General features: G+C 39.2%; 1 non-coding gene and 1 pseudogene across 1 annotated transcript; one reads left to right on the top strand and one right to left on the bottom strand.

Moving 5' to 3' along the window:
* The window catches only part of LOC148211821 (uncharacterized), an 81651-nt pseudogene that overhangs the window by 45328 nt on the left and 11173 nt on the right, over positions 1 to 25150 (bottom strand).
* On the top strand, positions 20247 to 20353 carry LOC148211822 (small nucleolar RNA R71). The gene has a single exon (XR_015790577.1). It is a non-coding gene; the product is annotated as a small nucleolar RNA R71 (small nucleolar RNA).

Raw genomic sequence — 25150 nt, 5'->3', positions numbered from 1 at the left:
ACATGGTCGAGGGCTGATACGTCACTAATTGGGTATCGAGGCCTCGGGTATAAATGGTCGGGGGTCGATGCGAGAAGTCTTTCGAAAGGAGAACTATTGGGGCCTTAGGTACAAATGGTCAAGGGCCAATAGACGGTGAAGTCATCGGGGCCTCGGGTATAAATGGTCGAGGGCCGATGCTGTAGGGTCGGGGCTCTGGGTAGAAATGGTCAGGGGCCGACTCTGCTCGAAGGAGTTAACTGTGGAAGGCTAGAGTAGCTGTGATAAGCGTAGAGGTACTTGAGATGTTACGGAGACTAGAGGTTGGTACTGGTAGTGAATGTGTTCCTGGTTGTGGTTGTCACTGAATTTTATAGAATGTGTCTATGTTTGAATGCATAATGGGATGAAAAGCATGACTGTGAATGTTTCATGATTTGGTTGAGCATGATGTGTGTGTGTTGATTCTTTAATAAGCATGACACGTTGTTCCTTGATAAGTATGCTGTTTGTGCGTGACCCTTCAGATAATGGCTGCTTACTAAGTACTGTGGTTGTACTCATCCCCCCATTTCCCCTCCAGTTCGCAGGTATCGAGCTAGCTCTTGGGATGGTGATGGCGAGAAGGAGGCTTGATCGGAAAGACCATTAGCTATGCCGCATGCAATTAATTTCTTTTAGTTAGGGTAGTTGTGGCTATTTAATCGTGTATTTAAGTCGTTAGCGGTTGGTCTTGTTTAGTTTTATGGTCTAAAGGATGTTGTAAGGTTGCCGATTCATTATTCTTTTTAGAGCATTAGTTGTGTTAGCTTCTTGAACTACGGGATTGTAACCTAATTAGGATATTTATGAATACATTTGTTTAAGTTGATCGTACTTGAATAAGTTTTTGCTTCATTGTCATTCGAGATGTTAATTTTCATTTAGTGGATGGTTTATAGTTAGTAGAGGTCTCCTTGAAGGGTTTGGTTGATGTGAAGTCGGTATTTAATGGTTTATCTGTATAGGATGTGAGTTTCTCTTAAATCTTTAGTGGTGTTGTTCTAATTGTTCAAGCTCTTGTGAGTGTTGAAAATCAGAGTAGCGCAGCAGAAGCGTGGCAACTTTATTGCTTAGTTTTGTTGTGAAGACAATTCTCTTGTTTACGTGAAAATTTTAGGTAGTCTTAGTAACGGTCCCTGTTGGGAAATGGTGAAATTCCTGGGGCGTTACAACCAGACAACTCATTCTCAATCATGAGTGATTTTTGGACTCGTACCTTTGAGGGTTCATCATTTGATCTATATGGGTGAGAGTAGCCCGAGTCGCCGACTCAATATTCCTACCATTTTGGGGACAAGACCGAGTGGGGAGCTGGGAACATAACTTCACAAGATGGAATTCACTCCTCCCCGACTTTATGGAGTAGATGAGTGTTCTCTTAAATGCTGACTCTGAGACTTGAACAAGGGGCCCCACCCTCTCACTGGCCCGAGAGGGACTTCCGATTACTGGTCGGACCATAACCGGGTTGTTCATTAGAGGAGCAGTGGTATTTAAGGAGTAAGATGTCACTCAGTGGTAAAACGATAATTTGAACCAGCTTGAGTTACGAGCACTCGTGAAGAATTGACTTGTCATTAATGGTCGTATATCCGTGGACACGAAAACATTCTACAGTAAGAAGAGTGCAGCTGCGGGTCTTTAATGGAGTGACCCGCATTTAACGAATGTTGATTAACTCGGTCAGTGAGTTTGACCGATTAGTCTCGTATCGTTGGAGCTTCTGATCTGTAGGTCCATTAGGTACCCTTGCTAGCTCATAACCGGTAAAACAAAGATCAATTTTTTTTGGAAAAATTTAAAATGTTCAAATTGCTCAAGGGATTATATTTATATTGATACATTAGAATATATATTTAATGATAATTGAAACTATATATTATGAGAGAAATTATTTGAATGAGATTCAAATAAAATCAATATGAATATGATTCATATTAAAACTATAGGTTAAAAAATAACGTGCATAAGATGTACATTACCACTATAGGTTAAACGAGAGAAATGCCATAGAATATCATTATATTTTTGTAATAAATAATTAAGTGTTAATTAGTTATTTGATTTATATATATATATATATATATATTTATATTAATAATTAGATTAATAATTAATACTTATTTATTAATTAATGTGATTAATTAAATATATATATGTATATATATTAATATATAAATTAAATATATAATTAATATTTAACTGTTTTGTAAAACAGAGTGTAAATGACACAGGAGTCCCAAGCATTTCTCTCCATCTCAATCTCTCTCAATTCTCCCTCTCGTTCCAAACAAACGCTCCCACAAGCGTGTTCTTGAGATCAAAGAGGATGTTTGGGGGTAAACATACCCAGGACACGCGGAGGACCCTTATTGGTGTTTGAAGGAACTGAATAAGAGGGATTGCCTAGGTCCACCTCGGCCTTGCCGAGGTGACCGGGTTCGCCCATTATAAAAGACTAAGTACGGGCGTCAAGGTTTGACCTGGTTGGGGTCCGACCTGCTCGGAACCCGACAAGTCCGATATGAGAAAAGACATATAACCGCCGGTCGTGTGTACTATCAGATCCATCACCTATAAATAGAGGGCTTCATTTCACACTTAGGTATCAAATCTCACCTCAAACTAAATACAGAATCCGATCTATACTGACTTGAGCGTCGGAGTGCTTACCCTCTTGTGCAGGTCCACTCTGGTGTTCAGGTCGGAACCGGAGACCGGGTTCGAGCACGATTCGTGAAAAACTGTTGTGCAAACTCTTGCATAAACATTTAGCGCCGTCTGTGGGGAAGGACGATTTAAGTCATCCCGATCTAAGAAACATACACAAAGATGGTGCAGCCAGCAAACTCTAATAACACGACAGAACGGAGGGGTTTGAACGCTGATAACGGCCCTCAGTGAGATATTGACGCTAGAGCGGTCGAGGACCAGGTTCGAGCAGGGCAAGAGGGAGATCTTCCACGGAGATCGGCCCGCCATGAGAACCAGGAGTTACCCCCTCCTCACCCTAAACCCTCAAAAACCAACCGAGGCCGAGGAGGGACCTCTAGAAAGGCCTCTCGAAAGGCCAACCCGACAGTGGACCCTGAGGCTTCGTCTACTCTCCAGCGCGAGTTGGATGATATGCGCCATCGGTTGCGCACGATGGAAGAAATGTACGCCGAGGCGACGCGAGCCAACCGGACAGCGTCCCTCTCCAGGGACCCAGGCGCACCTGGAGAAAAGGAAGGACGAGTTCTATCTCTCCATCCTGGCGACCGCGAGCCCGTTCCAAACAATGAGGGGGTGGATTACAGCTTGCAGGACAATGATCTTAGAAAGCACCTCACCGATAAGAAGAAAAGGGCATCTTGGGAGCCGGAAGACTCTCCGTCCTACTCCCGATAGTTCTCCAACTCAGACCTCGAGGCTCAGTCAAAATACAAGCCTCTAACACCAGAAGCTGTGATCACCAGAGAAGAGTTCGACCTGATGAAGCACAGGTTCGACGAGCAGGTCGAGGCGCTCAAAGCAAGGTGCGAGAAGAAAGAGTGCTCGTTTGACGATGGCGACCTGGGAGAATCGCCATTCACCTCTGACATCCTGAAGGCCCCAATTCCTCCAAAGTTCAAAACTCCCACAATGAAACCTTATGATGGGTCTAAGGACCCGAATGATTATGTTGAGGTCTTCGAGGGCCTCATGGACTTTCAAGCGGCAACAGATGCGATAAAGTGCCGTGCCTTCCAGATCGCGCTCACCGGCAGTGCGCGCCTGTGGTACCGGAGACTGCAGGCCAGGTCGATCTCGACCTACTCCCAGCTGAGGAAAGAATTCATTAGCCAATTCTCTTCTTGTCATTATGATAGAAAGACAGCGACTCACCTCGTCACCATCAGGCAGAACGAGGGAGAGACGCTGAGAGAATACGTCACGAGGCTAGGATCTTCTCGAGATCCGCAACGACGGAATACTCGAGTGCTCGGACAACCTGGCAGATCAAAACGTCTTCTACAATGGTTATATTCCCTCTACAAATGAAAAGCCACCACGTGTCCAGAATGGATTCGAATGAACTTCTCTGTCAGGTCGAGATCGAACCTGACAGAGAGGGGGCCAATGTTTGGGGGTAATACCCAGGACACCTGGAGGACCCTTATTGGTGTTTGAAGAAACTGAATAAAAGGGATTGCCTAGGTCCACCTCGGCCTTGCCGAGGTGACCGTGTTCGCCCATTATAAAAGACTAAGTATGGGCGTCAAGGTTCGACCTAGCTGGGGTCCGACCTGCTTGCAACCCGACAGGTTCGATATGAGAAAAGATATATAACCGCCTGACTGGGATGTTTTTGCTGAACGCACGCACTAAGCGTGGTAACAATTATATAGATGCAAGCGCACACCTGTCAGAGTAATATAAAATGGATGGAGTATCCAAGTATCGATCCTCAAGGACTTCTAAATAATTTCCAAACTCTGAAGTTTTAAAGAATAGTGAATGTTGGAATGAGTGATTCTTGTAAAATGGGAAGTGGTCACAAATAATGGTTTTGGATTTGGGATTTGGACTTATAATAATAAAACCTAGCCCGAATTACTTCAAGTTAGCCATCAAAGAATCAAGGACATGCTAAGGACAATATGCATTTTACTTTAGGAACCAACGACTACGCTTTTCACTTGACTTATGTCTAAGCAAGTTCAAAGTCCTAAGACATTCCCTAATATGTCTATTATGAGAGATATCTTAGTTTTAGGATGGAGATAGTCGCAACCTCGGGTTAAGGTCCTATGTCTAGGCTACTTAAGCGGAACCCTTATGTCAAAGGCGCTCCTCTCCTCGGTTTAACCACTCAACAATGCAAATAAGCAACCTTTTCAGTATTGACTTGTTAAGACTTACAGTGGCCTTCTCTAAATCCTAACTTTTTGGGAAAACATGTTGAGCAATGAATGGAAAGAAAAAACACTACTTCTTAGCAACCCTTTTTAGACATAAAAGGCTAACTATCCATAACCGGGCTAGAGACGGGAATTTAGAAAGACATATTGAAGAAAATACAGCAAATAAAACGGTTGAATGTGGAATGCATGTGTGAAAAACAAAAGTTAACTAACCGAGAGTTTTTATCGGGATTGAGAGCTTCGCCCTTCTCTTTCAAGCAAGGGAGAGTGTCACGTGCTCTTTCCTCCAAAAACACAACTCTCTTAACTAAAAATAAAGTAAAGGCAAAGGGAAGATAAGCAAAGTGCTAGATTTTTATAGATTTGAATAAGTAGAAAATAACTAAGTACAAATGGAAACAAAACAAAGCTCAATAAAAGAATGTAAAGTGCTCGGGATTTAAAAACGAAAAGCAACTAATGAAAGCAACTCAAAAGTACTTAGAAAGCAACAAAGAAACACTAAAAATGATCAAGAGAAGGAAGCAAGGCTTGATGAATTTGGTGGAGAAGTTGCTGGAATTTATAGCTGTGCAGAATTGGTTAGGTAGGTCCTAAAACGATGGTGAATCACCCATTTCCAACTCCTTTGACTGACCAAATCGTGCTCAAACTGATAGTGGAACACTTCTTCTACACGTATGCATCGGTTGGAACCACCAAAACGCATTGGAAGACGCGTTTCATTAAGGGCAAAGTTGGAAGAAAACCTGTTTTTCTGCAGGCTTCCCAGGCGCCTGGCGCCTCCCATGATGGTTTTTCCGTCTTTTTGCTTCTTTTGATTAATTTGCACTCCCAAATGGTCCTAAAATGTCATAAATACAATATAAGCCAACCACAAACCATAATATATGAATTTTGCATGAATTGGAACTCAAACGATCGAGAAAAAGTCCGAAACAAAGCCGAAACATAGTAAAAACAGCATCTAAAACCTTCTTTTTACGCATGTAAACAAGCGTAATCACACCCCCAAACTTAACTTTTTGCTTGTCCTCAAGCAAAACTTAGCAACTTTAATCAGCTTTCTAACACATGGACAAGGAAAAGCAAAAGCAACCGAGATGTTCAATCATAAATTGTCTCAGGGAAAAGATGTCAGAGCCTACCATTCTATTGCCTTTGTAAACTTAGTCACTATAAACCAAGTTTGAAATGATAAAAACTTTTTCTTTCAAAATCTGTTTTCTCTTTCAAAAACAGAAAACGTTTTCAAATACCCCTAAGGAATCTGCACACTCCCTCCTTACACTAAGACTTTTACATCTGAAAGACCGGCTACTAGCCCCTGAGGTTTCCACACACTAACATCGGTTTCAACCACAGCTACTCGTAGAAAGACTTTGAAACTAACAGCTAGGTCATAAAACGACGACAATGAGAAACACGAAGTCACTTATCACCATCCTTACTGCTATTTTCAAAGTCAACACCCAACCTAAAACTAAATGGGTGTCTACAGTAGGACTCGGGAATCATAAATACATTTTCTTTAATTCTCAATGTTTTTACCGCTCTTTTCTTTCTAACACAAGTCTTTTCCCCACTCTTATTTTCTCTCAACAAGACTCTTTTTACTCTTTTGCAACTTTTTTCTTTCTTTCTTTCGTTTTTATATATATATATATATATATATATATATATATATTTTTATTTTATTTTATTTTTTTTTAGCTAAGTGCTTTTTCAACATTTTCTTTCTTTCCAACTGACTCTTTTTCAAAAGAAAATAGCATGATTTTTTAAATATAAATAACACCTTATCTTTTTGAAACAACGACTGACACAACGACTGTCCCCCCCAAACTTAAGAGAGACAGTGTCCTCACTGGGAAAAGACTTTTGCATCGGATGAAAAAGGCTTAACAGTAAAAAGGACAAGGACTTCCTATATAGGGGCAAAGAAAAAGCTTAAAGTCTGTAAAGATCAAATAGACATAAAAGAAAATGAGTTTATCACATAAACAAAGGAAATAGCTCAAAGCTTAGTCAGGCATAGAACCGAAAACTCAACAATCTCTTATAATCATCCTCGACATGAAATCACATGCACAGCACAGATGCTTCAAAATAGGCATGTGAAAAGCTAAACTAAGGTTAAGTGAAGGCATACTTTAAGTGATCAGAAGATAAACGATACTAATTTATTCATGCTTCAACTGAGCTCGAAACATACAATACAAAAAAAACATGCGTAGTAATGCTAGAATATGCAACTACGTCATTAACCAAAAGAAGAAAACACAAAAAATAGCAAAGAAGGTAAAACCGCAAAATCAAATGAAGTCCTTAAGTTGTAGATATGTTGCACGACTTCTCGAACCTGAGAGTTTTTGAAATGCTGGAAAAACAGGGCAGGCGCCAGGCGCTTGCGTGATTTATTTTCGCACAGAGCAGGCGCCAGGCGCCTGCGTAAAATTTTTTTCAATGTTTTTTTTTTTTTTTTTTTTCATTCTTTCTTTTTGTTTTTCAACGTTTTCAAAAACATTCTCTTAATAAGAAAAACTTTATAATGAAACAAAGAGAAAATACAAGATACAAAGACTTCCTTCCTTTACTTTTGTTCTTTCAAAAACGGATAAGAAGGAAAAAAAACATTTTTCGTAAAAATTTATTGACCTGAAAGTTGAATAGAGGTTTTTCCTCTATCCACTGGTTCTCCAAAATACGGCTTAAGTCTCTGCCCATTTACTTTAAAAACATTTCCTTTAGAGTCAACTAGATCCACTGCCCCATATGGGTAGACTTTAAAAATTTGAAAGGGACCAGACCATCTAGACTTAAGTTTTCCAGGGAAAAGTTTCAACCTAGAGTTGAATAACAGAACCAGATCACCTTCTTGAAGATTGTTCGGCCGAAGACGCCTATCATGCCACTGTTTAGTTTTTTCCTTAAACAACTTAGCATTCTCATAAGAAAAGTGCCTGTGTTCTTCTAATTCCAACAATTGTAACTTCCTCGCTTCACCTGCAGCCAACAAATCAAAATTTAATTTCTTAGTAGCCCAAAATGCTTTATATTCTAGCTCAAGAGGCAAATGACATGCTTTTCCAAAAACTAGCCTATAGGGGGACATGCCGAGGGGAGTCTTAAATGCTGTCCTATATGCCCAAAGTGAATCATCAAGCTTAAAAGACCAATCCCTACGGTTAAGATTTACAGTTTTTTCTAAAATGTTTTTTATCTCCCTATTAGATATTTCGGCTAACCCATTCGACTGAGGATGATATGCTGTTGCAACCCTATGACGCACATTGTATTTAGTCAGCAACTTTTGCATAGACCTATTCACAAAATGAGCCCCCCCATCGCTTATCAGACAACGCGGGGTTCCATAACTCGTAAAAATGTGCTTTTGCAGAAAACGAATGACAACTTTGGAATCATTGGTAGCAGTTGCAATGGCTTCTATCCATTTCGAAACATAATCTACTGCTAACAATATATAAAGCTTACCATTAGAAGATGGAAATGGACCCATAAAATCTATACCCCACACATCAAATATTTCAATCTCCAGGATCGGGGTTTGAGGCATTTCGTGGCGTTTAGATATATTACCTGTCCGTTGGCATTTGTCACAAACCTGGGCAAACTTATGTGCATCTTTGAACAGAGTGGGCCAAAAGAACCCACTTTGCAAAACTTTGGCTGCGGTTTTGTGTCCTGCAAAATGTCCTCCATATGGAGACATATGACAAGCGTCTAATATCGCCTCGTGCTCTTCTTCTGCGACACACCTGCGTAAGATATTGTCAGGTCCTAGCTTATATAAAAAAAACTCATCCCAACGATAACATCGAACTTCATTTAGAAATTTCTTTACCTGTTGCTTGTTGAACTCATAAGGAACTATTCGACTTACCAAATAATTTGCTATATCGGCATACCACGGAATTGAATCAACTCGCAAGAGTTGCTCGTCAATAAACTGTTCACGTATAACAGTTCCATCATCACAGAGCGGGGATTCCAATCTAGACAGGTGATCAGCAACTTGGTTTTCAGTACCCTTCCTGTCCCTAACTTCAATATCAAACTCTTGAAGTAACAAAATCCACCGTATCAAACGTGGTTTAGCATCTTTTTTAGCAAATAAATATTTTAAAGCAGAATGGTCAGTAAAAACAATGACTTTTGTGCCTATCAAGTAAGACCTAAACTTATCAAAGGCGAACACAACTGCTAACAGTTCCTTTTCAGTAGTAGTGTAATTGAGTTGTGCACCGGTCAGAGTCTTACTAGCATAATACACAGGATGCAAGATCTTGTTTTTACGTTGTCCTAACATAGCTCCTATTGCATAATCACTAGCATCACACATGAGCCCAAAAGGTAAATCCCAATTAGGTTCGATAATTATAGGAGCTGAACTTAGAGCAACTTTCAACATTTCAAATGATTTTAAACAGTCATCATCAAAAACAAATGGTCTATCATGTTCTAACAATTGACACAAGGGTTTAGAAATTTTAGCAAAGTCTTTTATAAAGCGGCGGTAAAATCCCCCATGCCCTAAAAAACTTCTAATCCCTTTGACATTTGTAGGAGGAGGTAGCTTTGAAATGATGTCTATCTTAGCGTGGTCTACCTCTATTCCTTGCTTGGAAATTTTGTGACCCAAAACAATATCCTCTTGTACCATGAAATGACACTTCTCCCAATTTAGGACTAGGTTTGTTTGTTCACATCTCTCCAATACTTTCTCCAAATTAACTAAACATGCGTCAAAAGAATTTCCAAAAACAGAAAAGTCATCCATAAAAACTTCTAAAATATTTTCTACCATGTCAGAGAAGATGGCCATCATACACCTCTGAAAAGTCGTGGGTGCATTGCATAGTCCAAAGGGCATTCGCCTAAAAGCGAACGTACCATACGGACACGTAAATGTTGTCTTCTCTTGGTCTTCTGGAGCAATAGTAATTTGATTATAACCCGAATATCCATCTAAAAAACAATAGAAATCCTTACCTGCCAGACGGTCGAGCATCTGGTCAATAAACGGGAGAGGAAAATGGTCTTTCTTTGTTACCTTGTTGAGTTTGCGATAATCAATGCAAACTCTCCACCCGCTCACAGTTCGGGTTGAGATGAGCTCATTCTTCTCGTTGGCCACCACGGTAATACCCCCTTTCTTTGGTACACACTGTACTGGGCTTACCCAGCTGCTGTCGGATATTGGGTATATAACACCGGCGTCAAGCCATTTAAGAATTTCTTTCCTTACAACCTCTTTCATCTTCGGGTTCAACCGCCTTTGACTCTCAATAGAGTTCTTAGCATCTTTTTCCAATAGAATTTTGTGCATGCAAAAGGCCGGGCTTATCCCTCGGATATCTGCTATCGTCCATCCAATGGCCTTTTTGTGCTTCTCCAAAATCTGCAATAAAGAATATTCATTAGTAGGTGATAAATTGGAAGCTATAATAACTGGTAAAGTGTCGTTATCCCCTAGATACGCATATTTCAAATGCGACGGCAATGGCTTCTGCTCCAACGTGGGTGGTTCCACTATGGACGGAAGTAACGACTTGCATTCTTCTTTTTGTATTTTTTCAATAGGATTAGCCACATCTTCTGGTCCTTCTGCTATCTTATCAAGCTCTTCTTCAATCTCTGTAACTAATAAGTCATAAAACTCATCAAACATAATAGGATTCAAGCTATTTATAGCAGAGCAATCTTCAAAGTCTCCTGGTAATTTCATGGCGTCTAGAACGTTAAATTTAACTTCTTCATTATTTACCCTCATTGTAATTTCTCCCTTCCTCACATTAAAAACTGTATCCCCAGTGGCTAGAAATGGTCTTCCCAAAATAATGGGAACGTCTAAGTCTGCCTCGCAATCTAGAATGATAAAGTCCACAGGGAAAATGAATTTGTCCACCTGGACTAAAACATCTTCTATCTTTCCCTCAGGTCTTATGATAGATCTATCTGCTAGTTGGAGGGTAACCGTAGTAGGTCTAGCTTCTCCTATGCCTAAAGATTTGAAAACTGATAATGGCATAAGATTAATGCTAGTGCCTAGATCACATAATGCCCTACCTAAGTTTTTTCCTCCTATGGAACATGGAATGGTAAAACTGCCAGGATCATTACATTTCATGGGCAGCGGGCTGCCTACAGCCTCACTACTACATTTTGTCATGGCTACCAGTTCATGCTCTCCTATTTTTTTCTTCCTAGAAACTATATCTTTCAAAAACTTAGCATAATTTGGCATCTGTTCTAGAGCATCTACTAATGGTATATTTATATGCAGTTGTTTTAAAATATCTAAAAATTTTCTAAACTGGGAATCATTATTTTTCTTAACTAATCTTTGTGGAAACGGGGGACTAGGGGTAAAAGAAGGCTGTACATGTGGAGGAACACTCGGGGTGTCCTCATTACCTTTTCTAATATTTTCTTTTTCTGGTGTTGTTGGATTTTCTGGTATCTTTACAATTGGTTCAGTGGACGGAATCTGTACATCTGTTGTTGGCATTGTTGGTCCATCATATGCCAGTCCACTCCTGAGGGTGACAGCTTTGCACTGTTCTTTCCCTTCTCGTTTTGGTAATTCAGTATGGCCTGGAAAAGAACCTTGTGGTCTATTCTTCAATTCATTGGCGAGCTGTCCCAATTGGGTCTCGAAATTCCTCATTGATGCCGCTTGGGATTGTATCACTGCGTCGGTTCGGGCCATGTACTCCTTCATCATATTCTCAAGATTTGAGTTGTTATTTTGAACTGGTGGAGTCTGTATTCTCTGATTGTACTGCTGTTGCGGTGGTGGGATGTATTGCTGTGTAGGTGGAACATAGGGCTGCTTGTTCTGCTGGCTCTGCCCTTGATTAAAACCGCTCGAACCTCCTTGTCCTCCCCATGAGAAATTAAGGTGGTGCCTCCAACCTGGGTTGTAGGTGTTCGAATATGGGTTAAAGTTCCTATTGTTCCCATGTCCTACATAAAAAACAGAAGCAGGGTTATGTGGACAATTATCATAAATATGGTTTTCACTGCAAAATGAACAAATGAGATCGTTGACTTGGCAAACAGGGGCAGGAGTGCAATAATCCGACTGCACAGGTTGTATCGGCGTGGCTAATGGATTTTTTTATTCCCAATGCCATCTCTTTTAGCCTCTGGTTCATTGTAACCATCTCTTTTTGCATCGAGGTCGCAATGTCCAGAGCCAAAACTCCAGCTGGATCTTGCTTCTTTGGTGCTGCCCTAGATCTTTGCGAATGACTGGGTGTTTATGCTGAACGCACGCACTAAGCGTGGTAACAATTATATAGATGCAAGCGCACACCTGTCAGAGTAATATAAAATGGACGGAGTATCCAAGTATCGATCCTCAAGGACTTCTAAATAATTTCCAAACTCTAAAGTTTTAAAGAATAGTGAATGTTGGAATGAGTGATTCTTGTAAAATGGGAAGCGGTCACAAATAATGGTTTGGATTTGGGATTTGGACTTATAATAATAAAACCTAGCCCGAATTACTTCAAGTTAGCCAACAAAGAATCAAGGACATGCTAAGGATAATATGCATTTTACTTTAGAAACTAACGACTACGCTTCTCACTTTACTTATGTCTAAGCAAGTTCAAAGTCCTAAGACATTCCCTAATATGTCTATTATGAGATATATCTTAGTTTTAGGATGGAAATAGTCGCAACCTCGGGTTAAGGTCCTATGTCTAGGCTACTTAAGCGGAACCCTTATGTCTAAGGCGCTTCTCTCCTCGGTTTAACCACTCAACAATGCAAATAAGCAACTTTTTCAGTATTGACTTGTTAAGACTTACAGTGGCCTTCTCTAAATCCTAACTTTTTGGGAAAACATGTTGAGCAATGAATGGAAAGCAAAAACACTACTTCTTAGCAACCCTTTTTAGACATAAAAGGCTAACTATCCATAACCGGGCTAGAGACGGGAATTTAGAAAGACATATTGAAGAAAATACAGCAAGTAAAACAGTTGAATGTGGAATGCATGTGTGAAAAACAAAAGTTAACTAACGGAGAGTTTTTATCGGGATTGAGAGCTTCGCCCTTCTCTTTCAAGCAAGGGAGAGTGTCACGTGCTCTTTCCTCCAAAAACACAACTCTCTTAACTAAAAATAAAGTAAAGACAAAGAGAAGATAAGCAAAGTGCTAGATTTTTATATATTTGAATAAGTAGAAAATAACTAAGTACAAATGGAAACAAAACAAAGCTCAATAAAAGAATGTAAAGTGCTCGGGATTTAAAAACCAAAAGCAACTAATGAAAGCAACTCAAAAGTACTTAGAAAGCAACAAAGAAACACTAAAAATGATCAAGAGAAGGACGCAAGGCTTGATGAATTTGGTGGAGAAGTTGCTGGAATTTATAGCTGTGCAGAATTGGTTAGGTAGGTCCTAAAACAATGGTGAATCACCCATTTCCAACTCCTTTGACTGACCAAATCGTGCTCAAACTGATAGTGGAACACTTCTTCTACACGTATGCATCGGTTGGAACCACCAAAACGCATTGGAAGACGCGTTTCATTAAGGGCAAAGTTGGAAGAAAACCTGTTTTTCTGCAGGCATCCCAGGCGCCTGGCGCCTCCCATGTAGCTTTTTCGTCTTTTTGCTTCTTTTGATTAATTTGCACTCCCAAATGGTCCTAAAATGTCATAAATACAACATAAGCCATCGACAAACCATAGTATATGAATTTTGCATGAATTGGAACTCAAACGATCGAGAAAAATCCGAAACAAAGCTGAAACATAGTAAAAACAGCATCTAAAACCTTCTTTTTACGCATGTAAACAAGCGTAATCACACCCCCAAACTTAACTTTTTGCTTGTCCTCAAGCAAAACTTAGCAACTTTAATCAGCTTTCTAACACATGGACAAGGAAAAGCAAAAGCAACCGAGATGTTCAATCATAAATTGTCTCAAGGAAAAGATGTCAAAGCCTACCATTCTATTGCCTTTGTAAACTTAGTCACTATAAACCAAGTTTGAAATGATAAAAACTTTCTCTTTCAACATCTTTTTTTTTCTCTTTCAAAAACAGAAAACGTTTTCAAATACCCCTAAGGAATCTGCACACTCCCTCCTTACACTAAGACTTTTACATCTGACAGACCGGCTACTAGCCCCTGAGGTTTCCACACACTAACATCGGTTTCAACCACAGCTACTCGTAGAAAGACTTTGAAACTAACAGCTAGGTCATAAAACGACGACAATGAGAAACACGAAGTCACTTATCACCATCCTTACTGCTATTTTCAAAATCAACACCCAACCTAAAACTAAATGGGTGTCTACAGTAGGACTCGGGAATCATAAATACATTTTCTTTAACTCTCATTGTTTTTACCACTCTTTTCTTTCTAACACAAGTCTTTTCCCCACTCTTATTTTCTCTCAACAAGACTCTTTTTACTCTTTTGCAACTTTTTTTTTCTTTCTTTCTTTCGTTTTTTTTTTTTTTTTTTTTTTTTTTTTTTAAGCAAAGTGCTTTTTCAACATTTTCTTTCTTTCCAACTGACTCTTTTTCAAAAGAAAATAGCATGATTTTTTAAATATAAATAACACCTTATCTTTCTGAAACAACGACTGACACAACGACTGTCCCCCCCAAACTTAAGAGAGACAGTGTCCTCACTGGGAAAAGACTTTTGCATCGGATGAAAAAGGCTTAACAGTAAAAAGGACAAGGACTTCCTATATAGGGGCAAAGAAAAAGCTTAAAGTCTGTAAAGATCAAAAAGACATAAAAGAAAATGAGTTTATCACATAAACAAAGGAAATAGCTCAAAGCTTAGTCAGGCATAGAACAGAAAACTCAACAATCTCTTATAATCATCATCGACATGAAATCACATGCACAGCACAGATGCTTCAAAATAGGCATGTGAAAAGCTAAACTAAGGTTAAGTGAAAGCATACTTTAAGTGATCAGAAGATAAACGATACTAATTTATTCATGCTTCAACTGAGCTCGAAACATAATCAATACAAAAAAAAACATGCGTAGTAATGCTAGAATATGCAAACTACGTCATTAACAAAAAGAAGAAAACACAAAAAATAGCAAAGAAGGAACCTTCCCTTCATGAAGTCGGAGGTTGTGGACTAGGATCAGTGTCAGCACTGGGAGATGGATGACCAAGGATAGCAGCTAGCGCTGGAGGCCATGAAGGTAAAACCGCAAAATCCAATGAAGTCCTTAAGTTGTAGATATGTTGCACGACTTCTCGAACTTGAGAGTTTTCGAAATGCTGGAAAAACAGGGCAGGCGCCAGGCGCCTGCGTGATTTATTTTCGCAAGGGGCAGGCGCCAGGCGCCTGCGTAATTCTTTTTTTTTTTTTCAACGTTTTTTTTTTGTTTCTTATTTTTTCAACGTTTTCAAAAACATTCTCTTAATAAGAAAAACTTTATAATGAAACAAAGAGAAAATACAAGATACAAAGACTTCCTTCCTTTGCTTTTGTTCTTTCAAAAACGGATAAGAAGGAAAAAACATTTTTCGCAAAAATTTATTGACCTGAAAGTTGAATAGTGGTTTTTCCTCTATCCACTGGTTCTCCAAAATACGGCTTAAGTCTCTGCCCATTTACTTTAAAAACATTTCCCTTAGAGTCAACTAGATCCACTGCCCCATATGGGTAGACTTTAAAAATTTGAAAGGGACCAGACCATCTAGACTTAAGTTTTCCAGGGAAAAGTTTCAACCTAGAGTTGAATAACAGAACCAGATCAACTTCTTGAAGATTGTTCGGCCGAAGACGCCTATCATGCCACTGTTTAGTTTTTTCCTTAAACAACTTAGCATTCTCATAAGAAAAGTGCCTGTGTTCTTCTAATTCCAACAATTGTAACTTCCTCGCTTCACCTGCAGCCAACAAATCAAAATTTAATTTCTTAGTAGCCCAAAATGCTTTATATTCTAGCTCAAGAGGCAAATGACATGCTTTTCCAAAAACTAGCCTATAGGGGGACATGCCGAGGGGAGTCTTAAATGCTGTTCTATATGCCCAAAGTGAATCATCAAGCTTAAAAGACCAATCCCTACGGTTAAGATTTACAGTTTTTTCTAAAATGTTTTCTATCTCCCTATTAGATATTTCGGCTAACCCATTCGACTGAGGATGATACGCTGTTGCAACCCTATGACGCACATTGTATTTAGTCAGCAACTTTTGCATAGACCTATTCACAAAATGAGCCCCCCCATCGCTTATCAGACAACGCGGGGTTCCATAACGCGTAAAAATGTGCTTTTGCAGAAAACGAATGACAACTTTGGAATCATTGGTAGCAGTTGCAATGGCTTCTATCCATTTCGAAACATAATCTACTGCTAACAATATATAAAGCTTACCATTAGAAGATGGAAATGGACCCATAAAATCTATACCCCACACATCAAATATTTCAATCTCCAGGATCGGGGTTTGAGGCATTTCGTGGCGTTTAGATATATTACCTGTCCGTTGGCATTTGTCACAAACCTGGGCAAACTTATGTGCATCTTTGAACAGAGTGGGCCAAAAGAACCCACTTTGCAAGACTTTGGCCGCGATTTTGTGTCCTGCAAAATGTCCTCCATATGGAGACATATGACAAGCGTCTAATATCGCCTCGTGCTCTTCTTCTACGACACACCTGCGTAAGATATTGTCAGGTCCTAGCTTATATAAAAAAGGCTCATCCCAACGATAACATCGAACTTCATTTAGAAATTTCTTTACCTGTTGCTTGTTGAACTCATAAGGAACTATTCGACTTACCAAATAATTTGCTATATCGGCATACCACGGAACTGAATCAACTCGCAAGAGTTGCTCGTCAATAAACTGTTCACGTATAACAGTTCCATCATCACAGAGCGGGGATTCCAATCTAGACAGGTGATCAGCAACTTGGTTTTCAGTACCCTTCCTGTCCCTAACTTCAATATCAAACTCTTGAAGTAACAAAATCCACCGTATCAAACGTGGTTTAGCATCTTTTTTAGCAAATAAATATTTTAAAGCAGAATGGTCAGTAAAAACAATGACTTTTGTGCCTATCAAGTAAGACCTAAACTTATCAAAGGCGAACACAACTGCTAACAGTTCCTTTTCAGTAGTAGTGTAATTGAGTTGTGCACCGGTCAGAGTCCTACTAGCATAATACACAGGATGCAAGATCTTGTTTTTACGTTGTCCTAACATAGCTCCTATTGCATAATCACTGGCATCACACATGAGCTCAAAAGGTAAATCCCAATTAGGTTCGATAATTATAGGAGATGAACTTAGAGCAACTTTCAACATTTCAAATGATTTTAAACAGTCATCATAAAAAACAAATGGTCTATCATGTTCTAACAATTGACACAAGGGTTTAGAAATTTTAGCAAAGTCTTTTATAAGGCGGCGGTAAAATCCCCCATGCCCTAAAAAACTTCTAATCCCTTTGACATTTGTAGGAGAAGGTAGCTTTGAAATGATGTCTATCTTAGCGTGGTCTACCTCTATTCCTTGCTTGGAAATTTTGTGACCCAAAACAATACCCTCTTGTACCATGAAATGACACTTCTCCCAATTTAGGACTAGGTTTGTTTGTTCACATCTCTCCAATACTCTCTCCAAATTAACTAAACAAGCGTCGAAAGAATTTCCAAAAACAGAAAAGTCATCCATAAAAACTTCTAGAATATTTTCTACCATGTCAGAGAAGATGGCCATCATACACCTCTGAAAAGTCGCGGGTGCATTGCATAGTCCAAAGGGCATTCGCCTAAAAGCGAACGTACCATACGGACACGTAAATGTTGTCTTCTCTTGGTCTTCTGGAGCAATAGTAATTTGATTATAACCCGAATATCCATCTAAAAAACAATAGAAATCCTTACCTGCCAGACGGTCGAGCATCTGGTCAATAAACGGGAGAGGAAAATGGTCTTTCTTTGTTACCTTGTTGAGTTTGCGATAGTCAATGCAAACTCTCCACCCGCTCACAGTTCGGGTTGAGATGAGCTCATTCTCCTCGTTGGCCACCACGGTTATACCCCCTTTCTTTGGTACACACTGTACTGGGCTTACCCAGCTGCTGTCGGATATTGGGTATATAACACCGGCGTCAAGCCATTTAAGAATTTCTTTCCTTACAACCTCTTTCATCTTCGGGTTCAACCGCCTTTGACTCTCAATAGAGTTCTTAGCATCTTCTTCCAATAGAATTTTGTGCATGCAAAAAGGCTGGGCTTATCCCTCGGATATCTGCTATCGTCCATCCAATGGCCTTTTTGTGCTTCTCCAAAATCTGCAATAAAGAATATTCATTAGTAGGTGATAAATTGGAAGCTATAATAACTGGTAAAGTGTCGTTATCCCCTAGATATGCATATTTCAAATGCGACGGCAATGGCTTCTGCTCCAACGTGGGTGGTTCCACTATGGACGGAAGTAACGACTTGCATTCTTCTTTTTGTATTTTTTCAATAGGATTAGCCACATCTTCTGGTCCTTCTGCTATCTTATCAAGCTCTTCTTCAATCTCTGTAACTAATAAGCCATAAAACTCATCAAACATAATAGGATTCAAGCTATTTATAGCAGAGCACTCTTCAAAGTCTCCTGGTAATTTCATAGCGTCTAGAACGTTAAATTTAACTTCTTCATTCTTTACCCTCATTGTAATTTCTCCCTTCCTCACATTAAAAACTGTATCCCCAGTGGCTAGAAATGGTCTTCCCAAAATAATGGGAACGTCTAAGTCTGCCTCGCAATCTAGAATGATAAAGTCCGCAGGGAAAATGAATTTGTCCACCTGGACTAAAACATCTTCTATCTTTCCCTCAGGTCTTATGATAGATCTATCTGCTAGTTGGAGGGTAACCGTAGTAGGTCTAGCTTCTCCTATGCCTAAAGATTTGAAAACTGATAATGGCATAAGATTAATGCTAGCGCCTAGATCACATAATGCCCTACCTAAGTTTTTTCCTCCTATGGAACATGGAAAGGTAAAACTGTCAGGATCCTTACATTTCATGGGTAGCGGGCTGCCTACAGCTTCACTACTACATTTTGTCATGGCTACCAGTTCATGCTCTCCTATTTTTTTCTTCCTAGAAACTATATCTTTCAAAAACTTAGCATAATTTGGCATCTGTTCTAGAGCATCTACTAATGGTATATTTATATGCAGTTGTTTTAAAATATCTAAAAATTTTCTAAACTGGGAATCATTATTTTTCTTAACTAATCTTTGTGGAAACGGGGGAGTAGGGGTAAAAGAAGGCTGTACCTGTGGAGGAACACTCGGGGTGTCCTCCTTACCTTTTCTAATATTTTCTTTTTCTGGTGTTGTTGGATTTTCTGGTATCTTTACAATTGGTTCAGTGGACGGAATCTGTACATCTGTTGTTGGCATTGTTGGTCCATCATATGCCAGTCCACTCCTGAGGGTGACAGCTTTGCACTGTTCTTTCCCTTCTCGTTTTGGTAATTCAGTATGGCCTGGAAAAGAACCTTGTGGTCTATTCTTCAATTCATTGGCGAGCTGTCCCAATTGGGTCTCGAAATTCCTCATTGATGCCGCTTGGGATTGTATCACTGCGTCGGTTCGGGCCATGTACTCCTTCATCATATTCTCAAGATTTGAGTTGTTATTTTGAACTGGTGGAGTCTGTGTTCTCTGATTGTACTGTTGTTGCGGCGGTGGGATGTATTGCTGTGTAGGTGGAACATAGGGCTGCTTGTTCTGTTGGCTCTGCCCTTGATTAAAACCGCTCGAACCTCCTTGTCCTCCCCATGAGAAATTAGGGTGGTGCCTCCAACCTGGGTTGTAGGTGTTCGAATATGGGTTAAAGTTCCTATTGTTCCCATGTCCTACATAAAAAACAGAAGCAGGGTTATGTGGACAATTATCATAAATATGGTTTTCACTGCAAAATGAACAAATGAGATCATTGACTTGGCAAACAGGGGCAGGAGTGCAATAATCCGACTGCACAGGTTGTATCGGCGTGGCTAATGGATTTTTTATTCCCAATGCCATCTCTTTCAGCCTCTGGTTCATTGTAACCATCTCTTTTTGCATCGAGGTCGCAATGTCCAGAGCCAAAACTTCAGCTGGATCTTGCTTCTTTGGTGCTGCCCTAGATCTTTGCGAACACCATAGTTCGTTGTGTGAAGTTAAGTCATTTAGGATGTCAACTATCTCGTTGAATGTCTTCTTTGTAACGGCTCCGTTGGCAGCATTGTTTAGCATCATCTTAGTAGGATGATCTAAACCTCTAAAGAAATGTTCTATCTAGATGCATGCCGGCAAGCCATGGTTCGGACATTTCCTGATTCGTTCTTTAAATCTCTCCCACGCCTCGTGAACAGGTTCAGGATCATACTGTCTAAAGGAGATGATCTCCTCTCTGATATCAACGTGGCGAGTAGGTGGGAAGAATTTTGTTAAGAACTTCTCCACTAACGACCCCCATGTGGTGATGGATCCCGGTGGAAATGCATTGAGCCATGCTCTAGCTTGGTCCTTCAAAGAAAATGGAAAAAGTGTTAGTCTCAGAGCATCGTCTGTTATACCAGGTAATCAAAATGCATTTGCAATTTGAATAAATGATTTCAGATGATCATGTGGATCCTCATGTTCCTGCCCTCCAAAATGTCCAATTGTCTGCAACATTTAGAACATCATTGGTTTAAGCTCAAAGTTTGCGTGGGCTGGAATAGGGTTGACTATCCCTGAATCAAAGTTCTGAAAAGCCGTGGCGGCATATTCTCGCATTGCCACGTCTCTGTTGTCCGCCATCTGGATATGGTTGAATTCATCATTTCTTGCATGATCCCTCATATTACCGTTAACAGCAGGTGGATCAACCGGATCACGAGGTGGAATATCTGCCATTGATGTGCTCGTACTCTCTACCTCACTTTCAGGACTGATTTCACCTTCTCTCTCTTTTTGTTTTTCTAGTTGTTTTCGAAGTCTTTGCTCCTTTCGAGTTTTTCGAAGGGTCCGCTCAATCTCAGGGTCAAGGGGTAGCAGAAAAAATCTTGTGCTCATGCACTTTAACTTACCCTTGTGAGATAAACGACCAAAAATATAGAAGAAAAACGGTGGATGGAGATTACACCCAACAACAATTCACAAAAATAAAAACTAAAAGAATTTGAAAATAATTTTTAAAACTAAAGTCCCCGGCAACGGCGCCAAAAACTTGACTGGGTGTTTATGCTGAACGCACGCACTAAGCGTGGTAACAATTATATAGATGCAAGCGCACACCTGTCAGAGTAATATAAAATGGACGGAGTATCCAAGTATCGATCCTCAAGGACTTCTAAATAATTTCCAAACTCTAAAGTTTTAAAGAATAGTGAATGTTGGAATGAGTGATTCTTGTAAAATGGGAAGCGGTCACAAATAATGGTTTGGATTTGGGATTTGGACTTATAATAATAAAACCTAGCCCGAATTACTTCAAGTTAGCCAACAAAGAATCAAGGACATGCTAAGGATAATATGCATTTTACTTTAGAAACTAACGACTACGCTTCTCACTTTACTTATGTCTAAGCAAGTTCAAAGTCCTAAGACATTCCCTAATATGTCTATTATGAGATATATCTTAGTTTTAGGATGGAAATAGTCGCAACCTCGGGTTAAGGTCCTATGTCTAGGCTACTTAAGCGGAACCCTTATGTCTAAGGCGCTCCTCTCCTCGGTTTAACCACTCAACAATGCAAATAAGCAACCTTTTCAGTATTGACTTGTTAAGACTTACAGTGGCCTTCTCTAAATCCTAACTTTTTGGGAAAACATGTTGAGCAATGAATGGAAAGCAAAAACACTACTTCTTAGCAACCCTTTTTAGACATAAAAGGCTAACTATCCATAACCGGGCTAGAGACGGGAATTTAGAAAGACATATTGAAGAAAATACAGCAAGTAAAACGGTTGAATGTGGAATGCATGTGTGAAAAACAAAAGTTAACTAACGGAGAGTTTTTATCGGGATTGAGAGCTTCGCCCTTCTCTTTCAAGCAAGGGAGAGTGTCACGTGCTCTTTCCTCCAAAAACACAACTCTCTTAACTAAAAATAAAGTAAAGACAAAGAGAAGATAAGCAAAGTGCTAGATTTTTATATATTTGAATAAGTAGAAAATAACTAAGTACAAATGGAAACAAAACAAAGCTCAATAAAAGAATGTAAAGTGCTCGGGATTTAAAAACCAAAAGCAACTAATGAAAGCAACTCAAAAGTACTTAGAAAGCAACAAAGAAACACTAAAAATGATCAAGAGAAGGAAGCAAGGCTTGATGAATTTGGTGGAGAAGTTGCTGGAATTTATAGCTGTGCAGAATTGGTTAGGTAGGTCCTAAAACGATGGTGAATCACCCATTTCCAACTCCTTTGACTGACCAAATCGTGCTCAAACTGATAGTGGAACACTTCTTCTACACGTATGCATCGGTTGGAACCACCAAAACGCATTGGAAGACGCGTTTCATTAAGGGCAAAGTTGGAAGAAAACCTGTTTTTCTGCAGGCTTCCCAGGCGCCTGGCGCCTCCCATGATGGTTTTTCCGTCTTTTTGCTTCTTTTGATTAATTTGCACTCCCAAATGGTCCTAAAATGTCATAAATACAATATAAGCCAACCACAAACCATAATATATGAATTTTGCATGAATTGGAACTCAAACGATCGAGAAAAAGTCCGAAACAAAGCCGAAACATAGTAAAAACAGCATCTAAAACCTTCTTTTTACGCATGTAAACAAGCGTAATCACCGCCGGTCGTGTGTACTGTCGGATCCATTACCTATAAATAGAGGGCTTCATTTCACGCTCAGGTATCGAATCTCACCTCGAACTAAATACAGAATCCGATCTATACTGACTTGAGCGTCGGAGTGCTTACCCTCTTGTGCATGTCCACTCTGGTGTTCAGGTCGGAACCGGAGACCGGGTTTGAGCTCGATTCGTGAAAAATTGTTGTGCAAACTCTTGCATAAACAGAGGATAGCATGAAAGATTTGGTGGTGGTGTTCGGGTGGAAATTAACTTGAATAAGAGTTCTTCAAAGGTAATAACATTTGTCCCATGTGTTTTCATTTTTGCACTTGTTTGATTTTGTTTCTCAAAAATTCATGAACGATGATCCGCTTCCGCTCCGGGATTCACATCCCATCACACTCATCTATCGCATAACCTTTAGCTATCGAACATTTTGGATGTGCTTTGTTTCTCACATATGACTTGAGTTTGCTTAAAAACCTATGCATTAGTGCTTATATAAATTAGAAAATAACATAATTACTATAGATAATGTTTTAAAATGTAAACTTCATAGGTACCTCTCAATGGGATACATCCACCTATATTGAACTGGACCATCAAGTTTAACTTTCTTAGGTAGATAAACAACTAAATGGACCATACTCCTAAAAAATGATGGAGGAAATATTTTTTCCATTTGACAATGTGTGATGATGAAACAAGATTGAAGTTTGACAAAATCATCCATATGAGTTGTTGAAGAACACAACATTTTTGTCAACAGACCAAGTTTGACTTTTAATTCCTATCGATTTTTATTTTTATTTTTTTCTTAAGATCAATGCACCAAAAATTATTCGAAAAGTAGTCATATGGAACCTTGACACTTTTAAGCACACAACAAAATATATCTTTCTCTCCATCAGTCAACGAGTCACATGCATGACGTAAACACAATTTATTTGATATACGACATTGAGGATGAAGTTCATGTCTTCTAATCAATAACTGAAGATCGAAGCCAGTGTTCAAATTATCATTTTTTTATTTGGGTCATCTGACAACACTCCGAATATATTGTCTCATAAATTTTTTTCTATATGCATTGCATCAAAATTAAGATGAATAAGATTGAAATGCCAATAAGGGAGTGAAAAAAAAAACATATTTTTTTCCAATTTTTAACATTATCCACCCATGGCTTCCAATTTTGAAAATACTTGAATGATGGAAACCATTTCGTTTCTGTTCATTTCTTTATTCTATTGTGTTATGAACTAAACCCCATCTTCGGGAGGAATTAACTCGTTGCAGCCTTGTTGCTTGCTGTGTTTTAGTGACCTTAAATACTGTTTTAATATAAGTATTGCTTGCTTGAGGCTCGGGCTTGTTGAATGTGATTGTTTCTATTAACTCTGAATTCCTCTCTTTGAAGTAGGATGATGAGAACTCAGGGATCAGGCTCACCCTATTGTGCCTATAGACTGATCTTATTGCTTTCTTTAATTACAACGGGAGTTGGGTTTAAACATGTTTGGGTATTTGAGATAGAATGACGTTGGTCTTGGCATTCAGTATTTTTAGGTTACTAGAGCATAGTTAAAAAAAGTGTGAAAGCAACTGAGTGGATCCCCTCGATTTACCTTTAAATCACTTTTTCTTTGCAGCAGTGTGTTTTCTGTGTTGGATGCTCCAGCATCATACCTAAAGCTATTTCACTACTTTACAATTTACTTCTAAATAAATCACAATACTTCAATCAAACTATTTTTATTTTACTTCAATAAAAAATCCTTTAGTATTCTAAACTACTGAATCGAAATATAGCTCAAATCCCTGTGGAGACAATATTGTCTAGTAATACAATCGATCACTTAGTGTATACCTGTAGTATTTTTCTCCTAGTTGTGAGGAAGCGAACAAGTTTTAGTGCCGTTGTAAGGAATTTAGATTTTACATTTTGATTTTAGCATTTTGGAATACGATGTTTAACGAGATATCTAACTTTTCTTTTGGTGGATTTGTGCAGTGAATGAATGATTTCCATACATTTGAATTTGAGTTTGACCTAAAAATTGAGCGCACCTTGATAAGGAGAAAGGTTGGGGAGAGAGTACATCGTAGAGAAGAAGCTGAAATGAATCCCCACTCATGCATGGCATGGCTAAGTGTCAAAATGCATGTCTAAGTTCACCAAAAGCTTACAACACACATTCCACTCATGCATGTCATGGTTAAGTGTCAAAAAGTAGATTTTTGAGATTATTTAAATGTTCCACTCAACAAGTTAGTGGAATTTTCCACCAACTTCGTTAAAAACATTATTTTAATCTTCTTAGTCAACCTTTGACTTTCTGTGGTCAAAGTCAACTATTTGACTTTTTCCAAAACCCGACTGTTTGACTAAATCCATGCCTCTGATTATGAATCCGCATTCATA

The sequence above is a fragment of the Momordica charantia genome (assembly GCF_013281855.1).
Source record: "Momordica charantia cultivar OHB3-1 chromosome 4 unlocalized genomic scaffold, Mcharantia_2.0 BLBB01000004.1, whole genome shotgun sequence".
Taxonomy (NCBI): domain Eukaryota; kingdom Viridiplantae; phylum Streptophyta; class Magnoliopsida; order Cucurbitales; family Cucurbitaceae; genus Momordica; species Momordica charantia.
This window is presented reverse-complemented; position numbering and strand designations above follow the sequence as displayed.